Here is a 22,194-nt window from a genome sequence, read left to right on the forward strand (position 1 = left end):
GTGTGATTCAGTTATTATGCGAAAACATAGAGACTAACGGTATTGACAATTCAGTAAGTCAATTCACTACTTTAATACAAGACACGGCATTTTCAGTATTTAGCAAACAATAGCAACACACATCGAATTACAAAAAAACGCAGTATCTAAATCACGATAGAAAAAAATGGTTTAATGCAGCGTGTTACGAAGCAAGGAAAAAATTCACAAAAGCAAGAAATCAGTTTGTAAAAAATAAAAATTATATGCGATTGCAAAATATTTATTTTGATGAATACAATAAAGTTAAATTCCGGGAAAAGAAAATATTTAAGATAAACGAGGAAAGGAATATAGCAAATATCGCAAAATCTAAGCCAAAACAATTTTGGAAACATGTAAAAACATGTAAAAAAGCAATACAAGCCTCCAAATACTCGGACAGAAAATCTAAACATAAATGATCTCAGCCAGCATTTTCAGTCTTTATTTGGGGGTGAAAATATAAGTTTAAACAATTTAAACATACCCGAACAATATAAAGCAGAGTTAGACGCAGAAATTTCTTTACTAGAATTAAAGGAAGCCGTATTTTCCCAAAATGATGGAAAGAGCCCCGGGCTCGATAATTTGCCCTCGGAAATATTTAAAAATTCATTTAATATTATTAGCTCTTTTCTACTTAAATTATATAACAGAATGTTTATGAATGCTGAATACCCGAAAACTTGGGGCGAAGGTATTATTATCCCAGTTTTCAAAAGTGGAAATGCGGATGATCCAAAAAATTATAGAGGTATTACCCTTATTAACATCTTGGGGAAAATTTATTCTCAAATCTTGTTAAATCGACTCACAAAATGGTCGAGAAAATACGAAAAGATTAACACTTACCAGTTTGGCTTTCAAAAGGGCAAGTCAACAGTAGACTGTATTTTTATTCTACATTCGTTAATTGCAAAAGTACTTACTGAGCATCAAAAGCTCTTTTGTATATTTATAGATTTTGAGAAATGTTATGATAAAATAGATAGGGTATTACTTTTAAACAAACTCTAACAACAAAACATTAGCTCCAGATTTGTTAGAACTCTCAGATCTATGTATAAAACAGTAAAATTTTGTGTGCGTCACAAGACAACGTCCCACTTTTTCGAATCGGGGGAAGGATTGAAGCAGGGGGACCCGAGTTCCACTTTGCTATTTTTATTTTTCGTGAATGATCTAAAAGAAAACATAAACTCAAATTTACGGAGTAATTAGTGTTAATGAAATTCAGTTTTTCCTTATCATGTTTGCCGACGATACAGCACTTTTTGCCACAAACCCGATATCTTTGCAACTTATGCTAAATGACTTAGAAACATATTGTAATAGATGGGCGTTGAAAATAAATGCAAATAAAACGAAAGCGATGATTTTCGAAACAGGGAATAGGGGCTCAACGTACGATTTTTATTTAAATAGTATTAAGCTGGAACTTGTAACATCATTTAAATATCTAGGGGTATATTTTTTTAAGAACAATAACTGGAACCGAACTCAGAAAAGACTCGCGCAACACGCGTCTTTTTCACTGCACAATCTTTTTATTGTATGCAATCAATTAGAACTGCCAGTGTCCCAAAAATGTAATCTTTTTGATAGTCTTGTAAGTTCTATCTTGATTATAGCGCGGAGGTTTGGGGATATCATGAAGGTAAAGATATTGAAATGATTCATACCAAGTTTTGTAGAAAAGTCCTAGGGGTAAAAAATATCAACTAACAGGGAATGTTTATATGGGGAGCTTGGACGATACCCGATGTATGTGCATAGAAAATTTATAATGATAAAATTCTGGATAAAAATTTTAAACCTACCAACAAATAGTGCTGTTTTTAGTGTATATAATATGTTACGGTCAGATGCAGATAATCGAAAAAATTATAATGGTTCTAACTGGGCATGTTATGTTAAACAAATACTTGATGAAATAGGAATGACAAATGTATGGTTAAGTCAAGCAAATATAAGTGTAAATTTTCAGTCCATTAAACAGCGTATCCTTGATATATACAAACAAGAATGGTATACAAGTATAAATAATTCAAGCCGACTTTCATCATACGCGCTCTTTAAGCACGACTTTGTTTTTGAAAATTATTTAAACTTTATAACCGATAAACGTTTCAGAATCGCATTATGTAGGTTTAGAACTTCATCTCATAGTTTACATATCGAAATTGGAAGGTATAACAACATAGATAGAATAAATAGATCATGTAATTATTATACCATGCATTAAATAGAAGATGAATACCACTTTTTATTAGTTTTCCCTAAATACAGACATTTAAGACATAAATACTTTAGAAGATTTTATTGCCATTGGCCAAATTTTGAAAAGCTTATGTCAGAGCACCAGAAAAGTACAATAACAAAATGTTGCCAAATTTATATACTTTGCGAGCAATCTAAGAAATTTTAGGATGGATGATATCGTGTTTACTTCAATCTCTGATTTTGTTTTTTGTTTAGCTTCATTTCAAGTTCACATCCGTATATGATTGTAAATATTGGCTATATGCACCTTTCAGGTGTTTAATGCTTAATAAATGTTGTTGTTGTTGTTGTTGTTGTTGTTGTTGTTTGTTGTATTTATGTTGTTGTTATTGCTATAAACTTTGTACGTTTAAAGTGGAATAAAATGTATTGTATTGTATTGTTTTGTATATAAAAATATTGCTGTTATAAGCCACGTATTTGTCACTGTTTGTATCTTTTTTGTAGATACAAGAGTGTCACCTGTTTGCACACTTCTAAGTCATTATGCAAACAATTGATTGTTACATAACACATTTTCTTATGGGTGATACATGAGATAGTAAAATAAGATTTCAGCAAGAAGAAATACCAGATACTCTAGTAGTTGATTAGATAATAAAGGTTATGAACCATATTAAACGTTTATGTCAACAAATTAGGTAAATCTACCTCATTAAATAGTGGTTAACCTCAATTGGTCGAGTTAAGGTGTACAATTTTCTATTAAAAAAATTGACCCCCTAAAAATGTAGCATTTTCTACTGAAAAAAAAACGACCATAAAAATATTTTTTTTTTTTTTGCATTTTCGCATCTTGGCGTTGTAGTTAAGCATGCGCAGATTGATTGATTAAATACGCGCTTACAACAATATACATACCATAGCAAAGTTGTATTTCAAGAGACAGTTCCTGTATAATAATTTTCATATGGCCTTCATGTATAAATAGGAACAGAACAGAACAGAACATATTTTATTACACCTAAACTGTACAGTAATGAATAATACATATAATATAATTTTGAACAAGTGAATTGAATTATTATGTATAACACAATACTGGATGAACTAATATTTTCGTTAAATTATTCCGCTTCAGTATGTTGTATATGATTAACATCAGAAAATATGGATTCAAAATGCAATTTAAAGTCTTCCAAAGGTACATCCGGGCTAAGACAGTTTCTCTTATTACGAAAGTAACGCCAGAAATATCTTGGTTTAGATCTTTTAAGTGACTCAAAATCTTGGCATCTTTAAAATTCATATTTTCTCTGTTTCATTTTGACAATGTTTTTATAATTTTGTTTTAATCTACATAATTCTAACATGTCAACATCTGAGTTCTCTGTGTGTATCATTATAAAAAGCTAATGCATTTATGTACAATCTTTTTGTTTCTTTACACTCAGAATCAAACCATTTACTATTATCTTCTACTTCATATTTTTCAAATTTACGTGATGATGTGACATGTTTAACAAATAATGGATCTGCAACATTTGTTATCACAGTGGTAAAAACTCAATAGTAGTATTTACATCTTCATTTCTCTCTAATAGGGAATTTATATCAGGCAGTTTTTCTATAAGGCCTGTCCTAAATAACTCTTTATTTTCCTGATTCCATTTAACATATTCAAAATTAAAACATTTTGGCATAGTTAAATCCATTTGACATAAAAAATATATAACAAGAGGGCCATGATGGCCCTGAGTCGCTCACCAGAAACAACTGCTTTTCAGTGTTGGAATGTCAATGTATTCTAATATTAAATTTGAGCATAGAATATGTTTAAACAATAATTTGAAGAAATGCCATGACCTGGGGCATTTAAGCTTTACCTTAAACGGGGCTAATCAAACTAATATGAGCAAACTGGATAAAAGACTACCTAAGAATGTTTCAAAAATTGGTGATCATCTCTCAATTATTTCAGTAGGAAATGATGTTCGAATCTTTTTTTTTTATTTTAAGCTTTAGTGGCCCCTAAAAGGGGCTAATCAAATTAATATAAGCAAACTTGATAAAAAAAGAGTACCCAAGAGTGCTACAGACAAAGTTTGGTGATCATCTATCAATTAGTTCTGTAGGAGAAGATGTTTAAAGGTTTTTTCTATTTTTAGCCCTAGAGACCCCTAAAATGGGCCAATCAAACTAATATAAGCAAACTTGATAAAAGACTAACCAAGAACGCGACAGACAAAGTTTGGTGATCATCCATCAATTAGTTCTCTAGAAATAGACATTTAACGGTATTTCTATTTTTAGCTTTAGCGACCCCTAAAGGGGGCCAATCAAATTAATATGAGCAAACTTGATAAAACACTACCCGAGAATGCTACCGACAAAGTTTGGTGATCATCCATCAATTAGTTCTGTAGGAGAAGATGTTTAAAGGTTTTTCTATTTTTAGCCCTAGAAACCCCTAAAAGGGGCCAATCATAATAATATAAGCAAACGTGATAAAAGACTACCCAAGAATGCTACAGACAAAGTTTAATGATCATCCATCAATTAGTTCTCTAGAAATAGACATTTAACGGTATTTCTATTTTTAGCTTTAGCGGCCCCTTAAAGGGGCCAATCAAATTAATATAAGCAAACTTGATATAAGATTCCCCAAGAATGTTACAGACAAGGTTTGGTGATCATCCATCAATTAGATCTGTAGAAGACGATGTTTAAATGTTTTTCTATTTTAAGCCCTAGAGATCCCTAAAAGGGGCCAATCAAATTAATATGAGCAAACTTGATAAAAGACTTCCCAAGAATGCTAAAGACAAAGTTTGGTGATCATCCATCAATTAGTTCTGTAGAAGAAGATGTTTAAAGGTTTTTTCTATTTTTAGCTTTGCTGACCCCTAAAAGGGGCCAATTGGAATGACATGAGCAAATTCAAGTGTGACTGTCACAAGGATGCTACAGACCAAATTGGAAGTAAATCAGCAAAGTAGTTTCAGAGAAGAAGACGATTTTTGACGCATGTCGACGGACGACGACGATGGACGCCGGAGCATCCCCCTTTGATACTAATAGCTCACCCTGAGCCTTCGGCTCTGGTGAGCTAATGAAGGTGCGTGATCACTAAATTCATTAAATGGCATAATAGAAAAATTTTCAATCAAATCGAAGTATTTTTCATATAACAATAAATAATCGATTACGCTAGCGCCATTTTGATTATAACAAGTATACACTCGTAAAGCCTAAACGACCCTGATGTGGCTTTACATAGATTTAATAATTTATTACAAATGCGAGTTACTTCCCTAGTCGAAAAACCTTACCTGAATATTTCTTTCGAAACAACAATACGAAGTCTTTCTTTAATTTACGTTTATTTTACAAGTTAATCCATTCCGTAATTGCTTTTATATCCATCAGTGATTTGATTGTGTTGGTATCTTGAACGTCGCTGATTTACGCTAAAAGTCTGACGCCGCGTAACATTACTCAGTATAGTGTAAGTCACATATATATACATACTATGGAGGGCGTTTGTTACCAAAATTCCCGACATGTAAAGTGTTCCTTTTGAACACTTCTTTTGAAAATGCGAACGTAAAGAGTTCATTTTGAAAACTACTTTTGAACATGCAAACGTGCATGTCTAGCATTTTTTATTGTATTTTTTATTCATAATCTAAAAACCAGCCTATACTTGTATTGGTATTATTGAAAAAAGTATTGGTACAAATTTCATTTTAAACAAAAACTATGCAAGTATTTGAAAAATAAGATTTAAAAGCGGCAACCGAGATTTCCTTTCCTAAATCAAGAAAGTACTTACCCGTAACACATATGTGCAATGTTAAATAAGGTATCTTCAGTTTAAATAAATATGTTTTTAATATACTTGAAGCTTTTGGTCTGAACTTCCATTCTATATTCATTTTCTATTTTGAAAATTTGTTAATTTATAAAGTATCTGAAGCCGTATTTTTCTTATCGAATGTGGTTTTAAGAGAGAGAGAAATAAACAACGATAAGTTTGAAACAAAATTGTTAATTCTTCAAAGTTATTAATTTTTACTTTTAAGGCATCACTAGAGGTTCATGAAGGGTTCTTGAATTTTTTAAAAGGAACACTTAACATGTCTGGAATTTTGGCAACGAACGCCCTACATAATGTACATGATATGTTGTGTTTTAATAGAGTTAGTTAGCTAGGGGGGGAGGGGGGGTGCCTCACTATATTTTTAAACTCGTGTTTAACATGATTTTCTCTGTCGTATTATATTCTGTAAAAATCCTTAAGTTTATAATCATAAACTCACAAAATCCTTTTTTTTTTTAAATATTGGCAATATCAGGTTAAAATAACATCTAATAATCATAAAACAAAATGAAATAATATAGGAGAGCAGAAGCGCTTCTATAAAAAATCTTTATAAAGAGGTTGAACAAAAAAACAACTAAATATGATTTTATGGTTATGGATCTAACTTTACCAAAAGTAAATGATATAGGACGGACATCTCTAGATAGCGAACTTACTGAACTCGAATTTACAATAGCACTAAAATATAAATAAGAATAAAAGTCCTTGATCAGATGGATTAACATTAGAATTTTATAAAATCTTTTGTTTGGAATAATCAAACATTCTTTTAAAATTAAAAAATTGAATGACCTTCGGCAACAAAGTATCATCACCCTGTTACCATAAAAACAAACAAAGATTAATATATAAATAACACATGGGTTTGTGGGTAACAGTAAAAATATCATCCCGAGGAAAATACTGTTACCCGAGGCGTAGCCGAGGGTAACAGTATTTTCCTCGGGATGATATTTTTACTGTTACCCACGAGGGTAACAGTATTTTCCTCGGGATGATATTTTTACTGTTACCCACAAACCCATGTGTTATTTATTTTATTACCCCGAACAAATAGATCTACTGTGATGATCTGAATTTGGCAACTAAATCTAACTGTAACAAAAACAAGCCAAGAGAAGCAATAACTAAACTGTCCTTACCATGCAAGTTTTAAGTGCACTGTAGGCCTACTTGAGAAGCTGTTTTTCTTTTATTCTTTAGGCAAGTGATGATATCTACCAGTCATAAACATAAAATAAGCTGTGTTTTATTAAGAAAGCAAAACACTAACCCATTTATAAGGTTATGATCTGTGAAATCTGATCCTTCTGCATCCAGAATATTCTTCGCATGGTTTTTGACAAAGTGCATTTAGAAAATAACGATGATATCCTACAGATGTATGTCCACAAACTCTATCTGTAACGTTTCACTGGTTAAAATTGTTAAATTATCCTTTGTTGCATGCTTTAATTGTCTACATGTTCCAGTTTGACACAAAATTATTTACATTACATTATTTTGTAATCATTTGCCCGTTTTACGATGAATTAAGAAAGACTTTTATAAAATCTTATTATTACAGACATCCAAGTGTGTACAAATTTGTAGAATTGATGCAATCTAGGAATTTTAAAATAGTAAAGAATCTCGGTAAATTTTTGTATAAAGCTTTTTCTGTTAGAGCGAGTCAAATTGTTTAGTTTTTCATATCATTTATACCATCTACTAGTAAATATTATCTGCATATTGAACTTTACTAAATCTAGGATGTGTATAATTTTTGTATTCATAAACTGAATTGCAACTGTATTCACATACCCATCCTCCTTCTCCATGTGATAAATATTATTTTTTACCGTGGCATGCGTGTGTGAGTGTGTGTGTTGGTGTACGTGTGTACGTGCGTGCGTGCGTGCGTGTGTGTGTGTGTGTGTGTTTTTACTTTCTCCCACTATGTTATGCACTAATTTCAATGTTCCTATATGTATGCCATTGTCATGTGATTGTAAATTTGTATCATATATTATTTGTTATAACGAAAAACTTGTAAAAGTTTAAGTTAATAAAGTATCTATCTATCTATCTACAATTACTTCCGTTGAAAACGGATGTTTCCTGTTGACTATTCAACAAAAAGATATTTAATACGCGAAAGGGACTCTAGGTTGCAAAGAACTAAATTTTATCAGAGTAATAGTTACTTCGGCGATGCACTATCGTCAAAAATAAGAATGAATCGAGAGAAAAATGGCGGCCATTTTATTTCATTTTATTTAGAAAATAGACCACGTGACCAGATTTTATACTGTTAAAAATACTGTTACCTATGTAACAGTACAAAATTCGTAGTCACGTGGTACACTTGCATTAACAGTAAGAATAACTCCCAGAGGCCTATGGGAAATTAGCATTACGAAAAAAGTGAGGGGTAATAATAATATCTGTCATATTATTCTTCTTTATTATAGTCTCATCTATACACATATATACATATAAAACATTTAAAACATTAAAATTGTATATAGCCATTCTCGAAAGAATTACAAGAGGCTTGTTATAGCTAATACTAAGAGGGATAACTCCACAAACATATTATAGAAATGTATAATATGTATTTTAGATTTACCTCCCTTATTTATGTATATTCACATTCTCAACATTTACATCATATAAATCAATTGCAATAGGATGACATTATTGCACATTGTCATTATTAAAAAAGTTATTGAGACATTTAATTACAAAATCATAAGAGACTTTTTACATTCTAAAAGTTTGATAACCTCTACTGGCCTTGTCTTAAAAACTTCCATAAGAAATTATACTGTAAAATACTAAATTTTGTAATAAAAGCACTATCACGTAATATAAAAAATGGTTTTACAAAATCATTTGTCACTCATGTTTAGACAATGGATGAATTGTTCAGTAGTGATTATCAAAACATAGGGATAAAACTAATTATGAAATTAAAATATATTATATTCTATATTAAAATTTCTATGTGTTTAAAATTATATTAACTGTTCACTCCAGGCAGGAGGTGAGATACAGACATAACATCACATTCTTGTTTATGAATTAAGAAATGTTCTTAAGACTAACACTTATTTAAAAAATAAAAATAGAATGTCAGTGAAACAAACATACTAAACTGTCAGTATCTGTATGTATACCCCATCTCCTACATAGAATGAGATAATATAACTTTGCTTTAAACTATTTACGCTACCAATACTTATAATAAAATGATATATGACTAAACCTGAAATGTAGTCTGTTAAACTATTTATATAAATGATAGTTTCTGGCTTTTAAAATCAAAAAGCACGTTTTGGAACTTACTTTTAACATATGTTCATTTGAGAGTACAAAGTTTAATTTATCCTGATCACATAAATTGTTAAATGAGGCATCAATCTCAATAGCTTTATTAACAATATCATTTCTGAGACTCTGATACAATGGGCAATGAAATAAAACATGAACTTCATTTTCCACTGCAAGTTCACAAATCGGACATAGACGCTGTTCTTCTGGGATATTTTCATATCTCCCCGTTTCTAAACGGAGGGGGGCAACTCCACATCTAAACTTAGCTAACGCACACTTGTATTTACTAGACAAAGTTGAACATTCAACATACTTTTCAGTTTCATAAACAAATTTAAACTGCGTATAAGTCCTAAGTTTATTTCTACCTCTACCAGAGGGACCCGTGACATTTTGAATACTGGTTCTCCAATCATGAATGAAAGTATCCATGGTGTACTTACTTATCTTATCACAAAAATATTTGGAAGACATGTTAATACAATCGTTCGACAAATTCAATAAATTGTTTGACAATAGATGTTTCTTATACAGAAATTGCCAATTTTTGCAACTATTATTACTCTTACTGTCACAAAATCTAAAAATCTTGAAATTAATTCTCTCACTATCCATTGACTTTACTCTATGCCAGTGTTGAGACACAGATCTCCACTGTTTCACATATGTTGCGGTATGGAAATAAAATGAAATTGACACATGTCCTTATTTCTATTAATACTCGTAAAATCTACATAATTGCGCCACTTATGTAAAGAAATTGAAAGTCGATCCGCGTTTTCGTGTCTTTGCCTCCAAAATACGAAAATCGCCTCTTCAAGTTAAGTATGCAGAGATTCATTGATTAAAAACGTGCTTACAACAATATACCATAGCAAAGTTATATTACAATAAAGAAACTAAGGCAGTTCCTATATATTAATTTTCACACGGCCTTCGTGCATAAATATGAGGAAAAACCTTACCTGAATATTTTCTTTCGAAACAACAGTCTTTCTTAATTAACGTTTAATTTGCATGTTAATCCATTCCTTAATTGCTTTTGTATTGTATCGCATCAGTGAGTATCTTAACCGTCGCTGATTAAAGTGACGAATGTACTACTAAAGTATCTGAAATATGCGCTGACGCCACGTAACATTACTCATAACATGTAAGTTACCTATGTATAAGTCGAACACGATAACGTTTACATTAATATATTACAATGGGTTGTGCAAGTTATTCATTTATTACATTTTGCATTTTACTCTGCAATATTGAAGATGGATACGTAAATCCGAGTAGGGTAGTGGTTAGAGAGTTCAGATTTTGAAGAGTTCATGTTAGGAAAATGTTCTTTTTAGTTCAAATCTGCAATTGTGTGATATGTTTTTGTGTCTTTCTGAAAACATTTTTATATTCTCGTTTATCAGCCTTTGATTATTTATTATTTTATAGAATTGATCAAAATTGCCTCAATATATTTTTGAACTCGTTTCTTACATGATTTTCTCTGTTGTATAATACTCCGTTTATTTGTTAGGATTAGTTATCTCCAGTATTCATCTAAAAAACCCTTAAGTTTATAACCATAAACTCACAAAATCCATTTCTTTTAATATTCGCAATATCAGGTTAAAATAACACACACACATATATATAGTCACGGTCAGGCTGCACATTTTCTCACCCTGTGACATTTGGCCCCAAATGTCACAGGGTGAGAAAAATGTGCAGCCTGACCGAGACTCGAACCCGGAACCCTCGGAATACCGTACCGCGGCTCTACCGACTGAGCTATCCGGCCGCTTACACATCTTCTACCCTTAATAGTGAACAGTTCTGAACCTTGACATATTCCCCTGCTATACTGAAATTCGTCCCCGAATTTCACAGAGTTACAGAGCAATGTAAAATAAACTCTGAGCTATATCACTCACGGTCTCATGTCATTCTTTCAGTCATTGGCCACCAATGTCGTATGGTTTTTCTCTTTGTAGGGAATGGCTGTTTATGCCTGTAAAGGACATAAAAACATACGCCTTGATAATTTAATAAATAAGATAACAATTTCTGGCGCAAACCTAGAATTATATTTATATCAAAGTGCATAAATACAGTTCCGAAATATATAAACGATCAATGAAAAGATGCATGATAATGAAACATAATGAATAACAATAATTACCTGTAAAGGACATAAACACATACGCCTTAATAATTTAATAAATAATATAACAATTTCGAGCGCAAACCTAGATTTATATTTATATCAAAGTGTGCATGCGTGAGGTGTTTTTTCGGGAAGTTTGTAAAAACTGAGGCCCGGCATGCAAATTATGTCAAAATGAAAAATAAGTACATGTAATAAGTTGTTATAATGAAAAGATGATGAAATGGAATAATATAGGAATGATATGAGATAATGGATTGTATATCGGACTGTAGAAAAACATAGATAACAGACAAATACACAAGATATATATACAAATACAAGGACAAAACGATACTTAAAAACGATATTCGTAACAATAAACAAAACACGAATATCGACCACAAAGTCAGTCATTTTGTTAACACATGCTTGTATCAAAGTTAATTTTTTCTAAAAATATTTAGCACAATGGAAAGTATTTTAATGCATATTGATAATAAATTGATAAATGTTTATACTTACAAAAATATGTATTTAACTTAAAATAACCGAAAACAATAGTCATTTACAACTTTGAGCAAAACAACATATTTCTTTAGATATATATCTGAGAAAATTCAACTTACAGTTTCGTTTTTAGACAATAGTTATTTTTCAATTAACATAAGTATAAGCTTTTCTTTTCTTGGAGTAATTGACCATTCACTGCTTTTCATAGAATAACACGGATGTGTCACATTGGTCCAGATCACAACCGTCATAATAAAGACATTTCGTTTTCCAAATTTAAGCTTCTACCATTTTAATTGTAAATAATAAGGAATGGTTGGTACCTTGCATTAACCACTGACGTAGGCACTCACATCTTCACTATTTCAGTAATATTGTACATTTAGCATAGGTAAAATAAAAGTTCCTAACTTTACCAAACTTTAGAGCGTTTCCGTCACGAGATTTTCTCACTAAATATCATATAAAAATGTAACACATTGTATTAACACTCCGCAATAAAAGTTATCCTTTTTTAAAGATCTTTTGTGCCTGCTTGCGCTTTTAATTAAATTTTGATGTGTGTTTGCTGCTCAATATTTTGTTACGAGACTGAAGAATTCATTGCTGGAGTATATAATTAACTGTCAATATTTTTTCTCGAAAGAATCTATTCCTTCTGATCTAAATCATTATTTATTTTTTAATTTTGCGGTTGAATATCTAATAGTTCAGTCTTGGTAGGAATAAACATTGCTTGTTAAGAAGTTTCCTTTTTAAAATATTGTTTAGTAAAATGAAATGATTTTATGCCAAGGTATGTCAGAGAAAATTTAAAATCAAAATCAAAAACATTTTCAGTTTTGTAGAAGCTTCAGGGAGATGTGGGTGTCGGAACCTTTTACAGATCTTCCTGTAACTTGAAACTTTGCACCTGCTGGGTAGGTTCTCTCATGCTCCATGTACATGGCGTACTTCTCAATATTTCGCGGCTGCCATTGGCTGTTGGCTCTATTATCAATTGTGAAAATAACCGATTGTTCTCCTTCTGGTCCGCATGTCGGGAAAGGAATAGCGGTTTCTCATTTCAGTGGACGAACGATACGATTGACTGCCAAAACAAACCGTTTCCCGTTGACATATTGGTCACAATCTGCTTTCGTCAACAACATTTTCCTGTATGTCGTTCTTCTATTCCTCGTTGTAACTCTGGCCAAAATAACAGGAAGCATTTTGATACATGACAGCGTACGGTCCAAGCGACAGATCATTTTCCAGTTGGTAAAATATGACGTCTCCCTTTGTCTTCGAAACGCATATTCAAATACGTGTACATATAGTTTCTCCTCCATCGTGTATGTGTTTATAATAGCTTTTTGAAGAATCCATTGCGGCGTTGCTTTTCTTGATATTCTTATTATTTTCTTCACAAACCACGAAAAACTGTCGTCGCAAACTTTATCTCTGACTTCTTTCCAACGACAATCTGATCGATTTATGTCGTTTGAAAATATCGCAAAAGAACCGTGGATAACGGATTTGTCAGGATCTATTGCTGTGGGGTGAAATGTTTTCTTATACGCAGCAAGCGAAACAGTTATCAGCCCAAGACCTTCCCCCTGTGTATAGTTATCACAGACTGAAATGTTGGTGCCTGTTGTGATGTAAAACTGGATTTGTATGTGCCAGAAAGAATTCCGACATCTCTGTATATCCATACGCCTGGGCAATCTGCTCAGCGTTCATTCGATCCGTCCTGCCACATTCAGATGTGCACATGTTTAGCGCAGTATTTCCTTTATCGCATGCTTGATATCTTAAAAGCTTATTGCATTATTTCTTTTATGATTCCAATAAACTGCCTGGTGTAATATTCCCCAGCGTCGATTTTCTGGAATTACGTTGAAAAGCCTGTCTCTTAATGCCTCTCTGGGCTCTCCAGAATCCGCCAGACGTTTTTGCCAAATGGCCAGCTTTTGCTGATGACAGAAGCACTTCTACTAACTCGGCGTCATATTCAATCGTATTCTTTCCTGTCTCCTAAATTCAAGAGTAAGATATCAAGATTATGTTTTAAGTGATGTTAAAGTTGACTTAAATGACTATTATGGGTCATTTTTTCAAATATTACATAATCTCAGCGTTGTACATATTCTGGGATAATGATCAAGCCAAATAAACAAAACCTTTTCTAGTTCTAGCATTTTTTCTTAGAGTTACCAACGTCCCCCACTTAGGGGAAATTTGAAATGAAAAACACAATTGTGTAATTTAATAGTTTATGTATGAATCTTGACTTTGCGTGCAAAATCTTCATAAATGCTAGATGTGCACTTGCAAAACTAAGTTCATTATAAAAAAGAATGAATTTATTCTTGTGGATGTGTCAATAGAAATACTCCGTAAAAATACGTTTGAGCAGTTTTAGCATATACAAAAATTAAGAGTGAGTTATACTTCTTTATGTACAGTGTAATTTATATCTATTTTCTAAAAAGACGTTTTGTAGATAGTGTGTGTTGTGTAATATATAAAAGTTAATCAAATCACGGCGGGAAGTCGGTCACAAAGGGTAATCGATCTAAAACCTTTTTGCCATCAAGTGCTTTCTCTGTACTTTAAGTTGTTTTTTTTTATTAATTTCTATTTTATTTAAGTTTGGAATAGAGATAAAAAAACAACAAATAAATACATATTTATATGCAAAAGTATCTGGTTGATCAACTGATAAAAAATAATAAAAAGAAACAAACCTGCCCGGAACAGTGAAATAAGCCATTTGAAAATACTGAATACGAAACTGTCTAGAATATCATCTGTTTAGTTTTCAGAAAACCAGCGGCTGCAACTAAAAATAGAATATCGGATTTTCCTATCTTAATATAGAGAGTTGGAATTTATATATGCTGAATCATTTGTTCTGCGAAGCGAATCCAGTTAGTTATCGAAAACGTTTATGAAGAAAAATTGATAAACTTGGGAACCCAAATAAATTAAATTTCCCTGATGGAAATTTCAATGCGTCACGTAAACATTTCAATGCGTCACGTAAGAATTACAAGGAATTCTACTTTTGCTTTCACATCTTAGCAATTCTACTTTCTGTTTTTCAATAACTAGGTGTGAATTATTAACATTTAACGGACACTTGGTTTGCAAACAACTGTAATTATCGGAAGCCTGAATTAAGAAATGAATCGAAAGAAAATGGAAACGAGTAAGAAGGGTTGGTCAGTTCAAACGGGGAGAGACAAATATATTGCTGGTATGGTTTTAAGTGCTGTCGGAGATGCCCTAGGCTACAAAAATGGTACATGGGAATTTTGCAAGCGAGGTGAAGAGATTCATAGACAGTTAAAGGACATGGGAGGTATTAAGCATATTGACGTTAGCATACCTGAATGGACAGTTAGTGATGACACGGTGATGCATTTAGCAACTGCAGACGCTCTTGTGAGACACAAAACGTGTGAAGATAAAGAAAACCTCTATTCACTTCTTGCAGAAGAATACCGGAACTGTATGGCTGATATGAAAAATCGTTCTCCTGGTGAGACTTGCATGGATATGGCAGAAAAGTTGGAGCCATTCAAGGAAGCTGGGTATCGAATTCCGTTCAATCCGAGAGGGGGTGGTTGTGGGGCGGCCATGAGGTCAATGTGTATTCGGACTGAGATATCCTGCGACCTGCTGACATTGAGGATCTTATCGAAGTTAGCATAGAATCTGGAAGAATGACCCATCATCACCAACTGGATATCTCGGCTCTCTTGCTTTCTGCTCTTTTTCACTTCATATGCGGTTCAAAAGAAACCAGTTAAGCGAATGGGGAGTTGGGCTGATTGGATGTCTGGAACTAAGCTAAGCAATACGTTTCTTCGTGCAAGGGGCATTTTCGTGGCGAAGGAAAATATAAAAACTGGGGCTATTTTTGAAAACAAGTGGAAGGCATATTTGAGATTTGAGAACATACACGAGGCGGTAAACAATAAGCCACATTTTCCAGTAGATTTCGATAATGTTGTTAAACGAGATCAGTTTTACACGATGATGAGTTACGACAACTGGGGAGGGGCAAGCGGACATGACGCCCCGATGATTGCGTATGACGCATTACTTGCCTGCGATGGTGAATGGGGTGTATTATGCGATCGAGCCATGTTTCACGGCGGTGACAGTGACAGTACTGGTGCAATTGCAGGTTGTTTATTCGGCGTTTTGTATGGGATCAGTGATGTTCCAAAGTGTAATTATAAACATGTCGAGTACCATGACCGAATTGAAAAAGTAGCTGTCGAACTTTATGAGTTAGCAGTTTCAAAATAATGTGTGGAAAAAACCGACTTATTTCTTACTAACTTTTGAATATATTGACATAAAATTAAAGTCATTACACATAAACTACTTTGAAAAAAAAGCTTTTGAAAAACGTGTTTGTGTACTATACATTTCTATACATTTCTCGCTTTTAAAACAAAATATGTCCATTTATTTCCAAATTATGTATATTAGTCAGTGTCATTAATGTTAAAATGTTAAGATGTTAAGACACATAACTGTTCTCGTTGGGTTGTTTTATGATATCATATTATTCTTTCTTTTTATTGAAGCAAATAATAATTGACATTTTTGACTGAAATTTGATACAAGAAATATACATGTTATCATTGCTGTCCTTATTCTTTACGCAAACACTTGTTTTCACCTTTTTCATTAAACCTCAGAAAAATTATACAAGTAAAGAATGTTTCACTATATATAATTTTATAATACTTCATTTCAATTAAAAACATATCTATTAATGTATCTGTAATCAATTCAGTAATCATTTCAAACATGATCCAGCAAACAAAACTCCAAGCCTTATATCTTATTGTCTGAGAATAAACGTTTTCAGTAAGTGAACAATACATATATAAACCAAGTGGTATTTTTCTCTGGACATTGTTGGATCATTGTTTTAATGAAATGCATAAACTACCCAATATATAATAACATTTCTTGAAACCTGAGATATTTATTTTATTTACCTTCAGATGAATCATGATATTTTGAGAAAATTAAACTTAAGAAAATTATCTTAAGATCTTAAGAAAAAAATTAAGAGTCAAATAATAATTAACATGTGCGATTATGGTCTGATTTTGAAATATCTATCACCATATATTTACTGCGTTTCATATTGATCTCTTTTTGGTAATTAACGTAGATTGCAAGTGCTGTTTGCTATATGTAAATTATTTTCTTTGTTCGCCTCACAATATTTTGAATATTAAATACTTTCAAATACATTTTTTATTATTTTTCATGTCTGCTATATAGTTTTACTATAAACGATAAACTATTCCCCTTGATAATTTAGATAATTATACTACCCGATTTATGCATGTCCTGGTGTTTAACCATTTTTCGTTTATATAGTTAAATAATCAGTCACGAACCTTATCATTAACAAACGCGATAGACCATTTGGTTTAATAAGCAGGAGCGGATCCAGGGTTCATGTTAGGGGGAGCGTAATATTTAGGAAAATGGGCATACAATTGGTGAAATCTCAGGGTCATAATTATATATTATATATATATTATATTATCATGTAGACGTCCACTAGGTAATGTTACATGTCGATATATCTATGCCCTAGGCACTGAAGTTTCCCACCAAAAAATATAAATTTGCTTTTGTAGAATTATAATAAGATAACTGACTTCAAGGGTGGGTCAGTTTTAACCTGGTTCATAATTTACATGACTTGTAGACAATCACACGACGATATGTTACATGGCAAAAATTTAATATCTTAGCTATGTGCATTGAAGTTTGTTAGGGATAAAAAAAGTTTCATTCTTAAGTCAATTAATTATAGCTCAATTTTACATACTTTTGAATCAGGCTAGAACCACTAATACAACTTGCATTATGAAGAACGACGGAGGTAAGCTAAACAGGGAACAAGTACAAATGTTGCTGCAATGCAGCAATTGAGAAGCTCCGCGCAAAAAAAAATGCGCTAATTACAGATACCTTACCAAATCATTCCTACGCACAGGTCATGTTCTATCCAGATAAAGTACTATTGTACATTATTCTGGTTGTTTTATTAATCGTTGTTTGCATAATTATGCACTGTCCATGAGAGAGGGGCCAGATATCAAATTCATAAAAATGCTTCATTAAGGACAAACAAGGCTTACATAACTTGTAATGTGATATGACAGTAGTGCAGCATTGTTCTATTTGTGTCACTATTGTAGTCAGTAATATTAGATGATAAAAAATATTAAAGCACGTACATTTTCTTTTTCACATATAATGCTACTCATTTTTTACGAATAGCAACAACTAATCATGGTAAGAAATATAACAATCCATATGTAAATAAGCCAAAACAAAAACTTTTATCAACTTTCAAAATGTCCTTAACATGTTTCGCGGCAAATGGGTTTTCATGATATAACAAGAAAAGCATTGATGCAAAGCATCAAAGATCGTCCAAGCAAGAAATGCAGCAAATGACGATGACGTAGTAGACATCTGATGACCAGTTATTCTTATAAGTTTGTCAATGGTTAATTGGATTGTATATTATAGATAAATGGGTGGACGAAATACATTGTTCATAAAGAACTGTGGTAGGCTTGCTAGAGATTAGACTACTAAACGTATTTTCTTTGGAACATACAAAATAGTAGTCAAAATGAACAAAGTCTGTTTATTATTATAATTGTAACAAATATACAGACAGTATATAAAAGACAAAAGGGACTAATATAGTGATATTACATGCATTTTTTTTTCATGTCAAATTAAAAGAAAATGGTTTCTATTGATACCCGGAACTTAAGATACAGTCGTTATATTTCAAGTCCCAGATAAATACTTAAAGTAGAACACACACTGGAATGAAAAATTCTGGATGCATTTCAAAAAGACCTAGTTCAGGATTTTTTGTTATACACGTTATTTATATGGTGAAACATTATTAGAAGTCTGTTACCTGAATTTTAGACAGGTATGGGGAAAGTCACTAACATCATGTTCCTGGAATCAAAGATATATATACATGTATATATATCCTACTTAATAAAGGGCTATTGTTAATTGATTTATTGGGAGATCACGAATTGCTATTCTCGTCTGACCCACCAGTGTGTTTACATTCCTATCAATAAACCAATAACACCTCATGTTAAAACTGCAGACGAAAGTTTCTGTTGTTAAAGTATTATAAAAATTATAATATTTATAAATCTTAATATGGTGCATTTCATTTCCTGCAAAATTCTCCAATTCGTTATTTAATACCATTACTAGCGAGTCACGAATGACTGCTTCGTTTAGTTAATTAAGTTATATTAATTCTATAAATAGAGTTTCGGACTTTTACAATGTTACACTATGTCATCTATTTATAGCTTTCGAATTCATGTACATTTATAACCCACTTTTCAATTGAAATTTTATGAATATATATATATACTCACTGTATACTTAAACTAAAGATGTCAAATCATTCGGTTATGGTCTTGGGGCGCGTTTCCTATCGAAAATGTTATTATACTGTGCTCATCTTAGTTCACGGTACTAATGCAGGCGTCACACTGTGCCGAATTTGGCATCATATGGACACACGAATAAGGAAATGTTCAAATTCGGATCTGATCGTAATAACATCGTGCCATTCGTGAGGGCATCTTTTGCCATCGTATGATCCCCGGCTGAATATTACAAGCTCCGGCAGCAACTTCGTGAGCGGTACCAAAATCATTGGCATGCCAAAAAATTGCCCGAAGACATTGCGAAGGTTCATTTTCGTGTTGAATTCGTATGTCAATTTTGCCCTTCGTAAGGCCGTCGTGAAGCCATCTTGTCAAATCGTGTAGTCTTCGTCTTTTCTTCGTGTGATCATCGGTGCAATCTTGCATTTTTAGCCTCAAGAAGTAAACACGAAGATTCCCGATAGTCTTAAAAAGGGAACACGACTACGTGAAGCCCCCGTAATACCGTCGTGTCACCATCGAATTTTGGTACGATGTCATCGAAATGGGACCACGATGAGGCCGAAGAAAGCAATTTTTAGTGGCTCAAGCCTTGCATGTTTATCATGGTGGACATATAAACGGCTAGACCATCTTCCTCATCTGTCACTCTTGCACATCTCTACAGAGACATTAAAAGCTTCCATTATTTGCAATTAATTTACAATTATTTTCAGTTTATTTTCTGCAGAATTACATGCTTTGATGATGAGTCAAAAGAAGGCAGCAGCATTGCTACTTTTAAGACACCTTAGAAAACATAATGAGGCCTACAGGCCCACTTTGGTGGTATGATAAAATTTTATCAAATATGATAAACAAGATCAACAAGGAAAAGCAACTTTCAATGAACGCAACCCCCACACGACCAAGCAACAAGAACCAAGTAACACAAGGGACCCCCCCCCCCCCCAGAAAAACGGACAGGGCGCAAGGTAGAGCACGGATAGGCTTATCACTTAAATGATACATAAGACGAAATAATGGTAAACGACAAGGAAATCAAAGAAAACAAATAAATGATTGATTTATTAAATAATTAAAACTAGGGACAAAAGGGAAAATACTTACCATAGACGAGAAAACAACAAGGGATGCCGACAAAAGTGTAACCAAAACAGTATGAAATAACAAAGACATGCATCTGAGGAACAAAGAGGAGCGCCGCCTTGGACCGGTCAGCAGCATAAGTACTACTGGGGAGTTTAAACCGGTTAATAGTGCACGAAACCTCATTTTTAGCCCACCATGTTCCTATAAACTAGACGGTGTAAATAAAATGAATCCGCGCCAAGTAAATTTATAACAGTTGTTATGGTTTAGTAAAACACCGAGATGATAACGTAGATACATATAAAGGAATACCCATATGACTATAAAGAAAGTACTCAATATTTTAAAGAAAGACAGAGTAACAAAAAATCACCTACAAGGGCCCGACAAAGCAAGGCAAAAGACGAACATTAAGGCAATTCAGTCCCAAAGGGCATTAAGAACTGTCTCACTTGGTCTGTTAAACTGTTAAAGTGTTGAACACTAAGCATGCGGTATATCTAAAAAAAAGTAGAGTCAAAACCTAAAAATAACATCTCCACTAAAATCATTTTTGAATCACTACTGAATTTTGAGATCAAATCAAAGTTACGATTGTTAAATTTTGTAAAATATCTACGTAATTTATAATAGCGGTAGCCCTGTTTGAGTAGCTTGCTAGTAATGAAAATATTTAGCTTGTTAAAATCCTTCACGTTGCTAAAAGCTCTAGCGAATCTAATTTACTGAGATACATATACCCCGTCAGATGTTGCAAGCAGTATTTCTCCATCTAAATGTAGATAGTTTACTATACCATAATCAAAGTCATCACTTTTATCATAGATTTTTGTGTGAATAGAATTGTTTTTGATAGTAATATGAAAAGCCAAAATTAAGTTTAAACGTAGTTTAATTAGCTCCCAATACTATCTGCAACTGAAATTTGCCGCGGTTGGTCGTGAGTTGTATACCACCCGGAGGTGAAGGTCACTTGATGCCTTCGTAACCACGTACGAAGGCATCGTACTCAAAATACGACGTCGGGTACCTATCCTGTGACCTTCGCGTGTCCTGCCGTACAAAATTGCATCTTTGAGGTGACTTCGTGTGTGTATCGGATGCGATCGCGTAACCTTCGGTAGGAATCGTGTGTGACTCGGGTGTGATCGCGTGGCCTTCTGTAGGAATCGTACTTGTTTCGGCTGTTGAGAGACTGTCAACCAATTTCGGGGCACGAAATTAAAAATTTCATATTCGTATGCCCATCTGGTGTCAAGTTCGGGACAGTGTGACGCCTGCATAAACGCTTTGAAACCAGAAAGAAAACAACAAATGAAACTTATGGTACATAAATTGTCATAAGCTATAACATATAGGTTTTTTGCTGTATTGCATAAGGAAACAACAATATATTCAGTCAAAGTCAATTTTAATGGACCAAACGTAGACCATATGTTGGCCATTTTGTTAAATTTCAGTTTTTTCATGTTTCGGTTAAATTTTCTACATGCTATTTTGCTTGGTTTTAAATATCAAAATTATCTTTA

At 32.9% G+C, this 22,194-nt stretch overlaps 1 pseudogene; it reads left to right on the top strand.

Moving 5' to 3' along the window:
• The first annotated feature begins 15,012 nt into the window (after positions 1-15,012).
• On the top strand, positions 15,013-17,365 carry LOC132730591 (ADP-ribosylhydrolase ARH1-like; annotated as a pseudogene).
• The last annotated feature ends 4,829 nt before the right edge of the window (positions 17,366-22,194 follow it).

This window comes from Ruditapes philippinarum, unplaced genomic scaffold (genome assembly GCF_026571515.1).
Source record: "Ruditapes philippinarum isolate M1 unplaced genomic scaffold, ASM2657151v2 ctg4590_1_1_1_1, whole genome shotgun sequence".
NCBI lineage: Eukaryota > Metazoa > Mollusca > Bivalvia > Venerida > Veneridae > Ruditapes > Ruditapes philippinarum.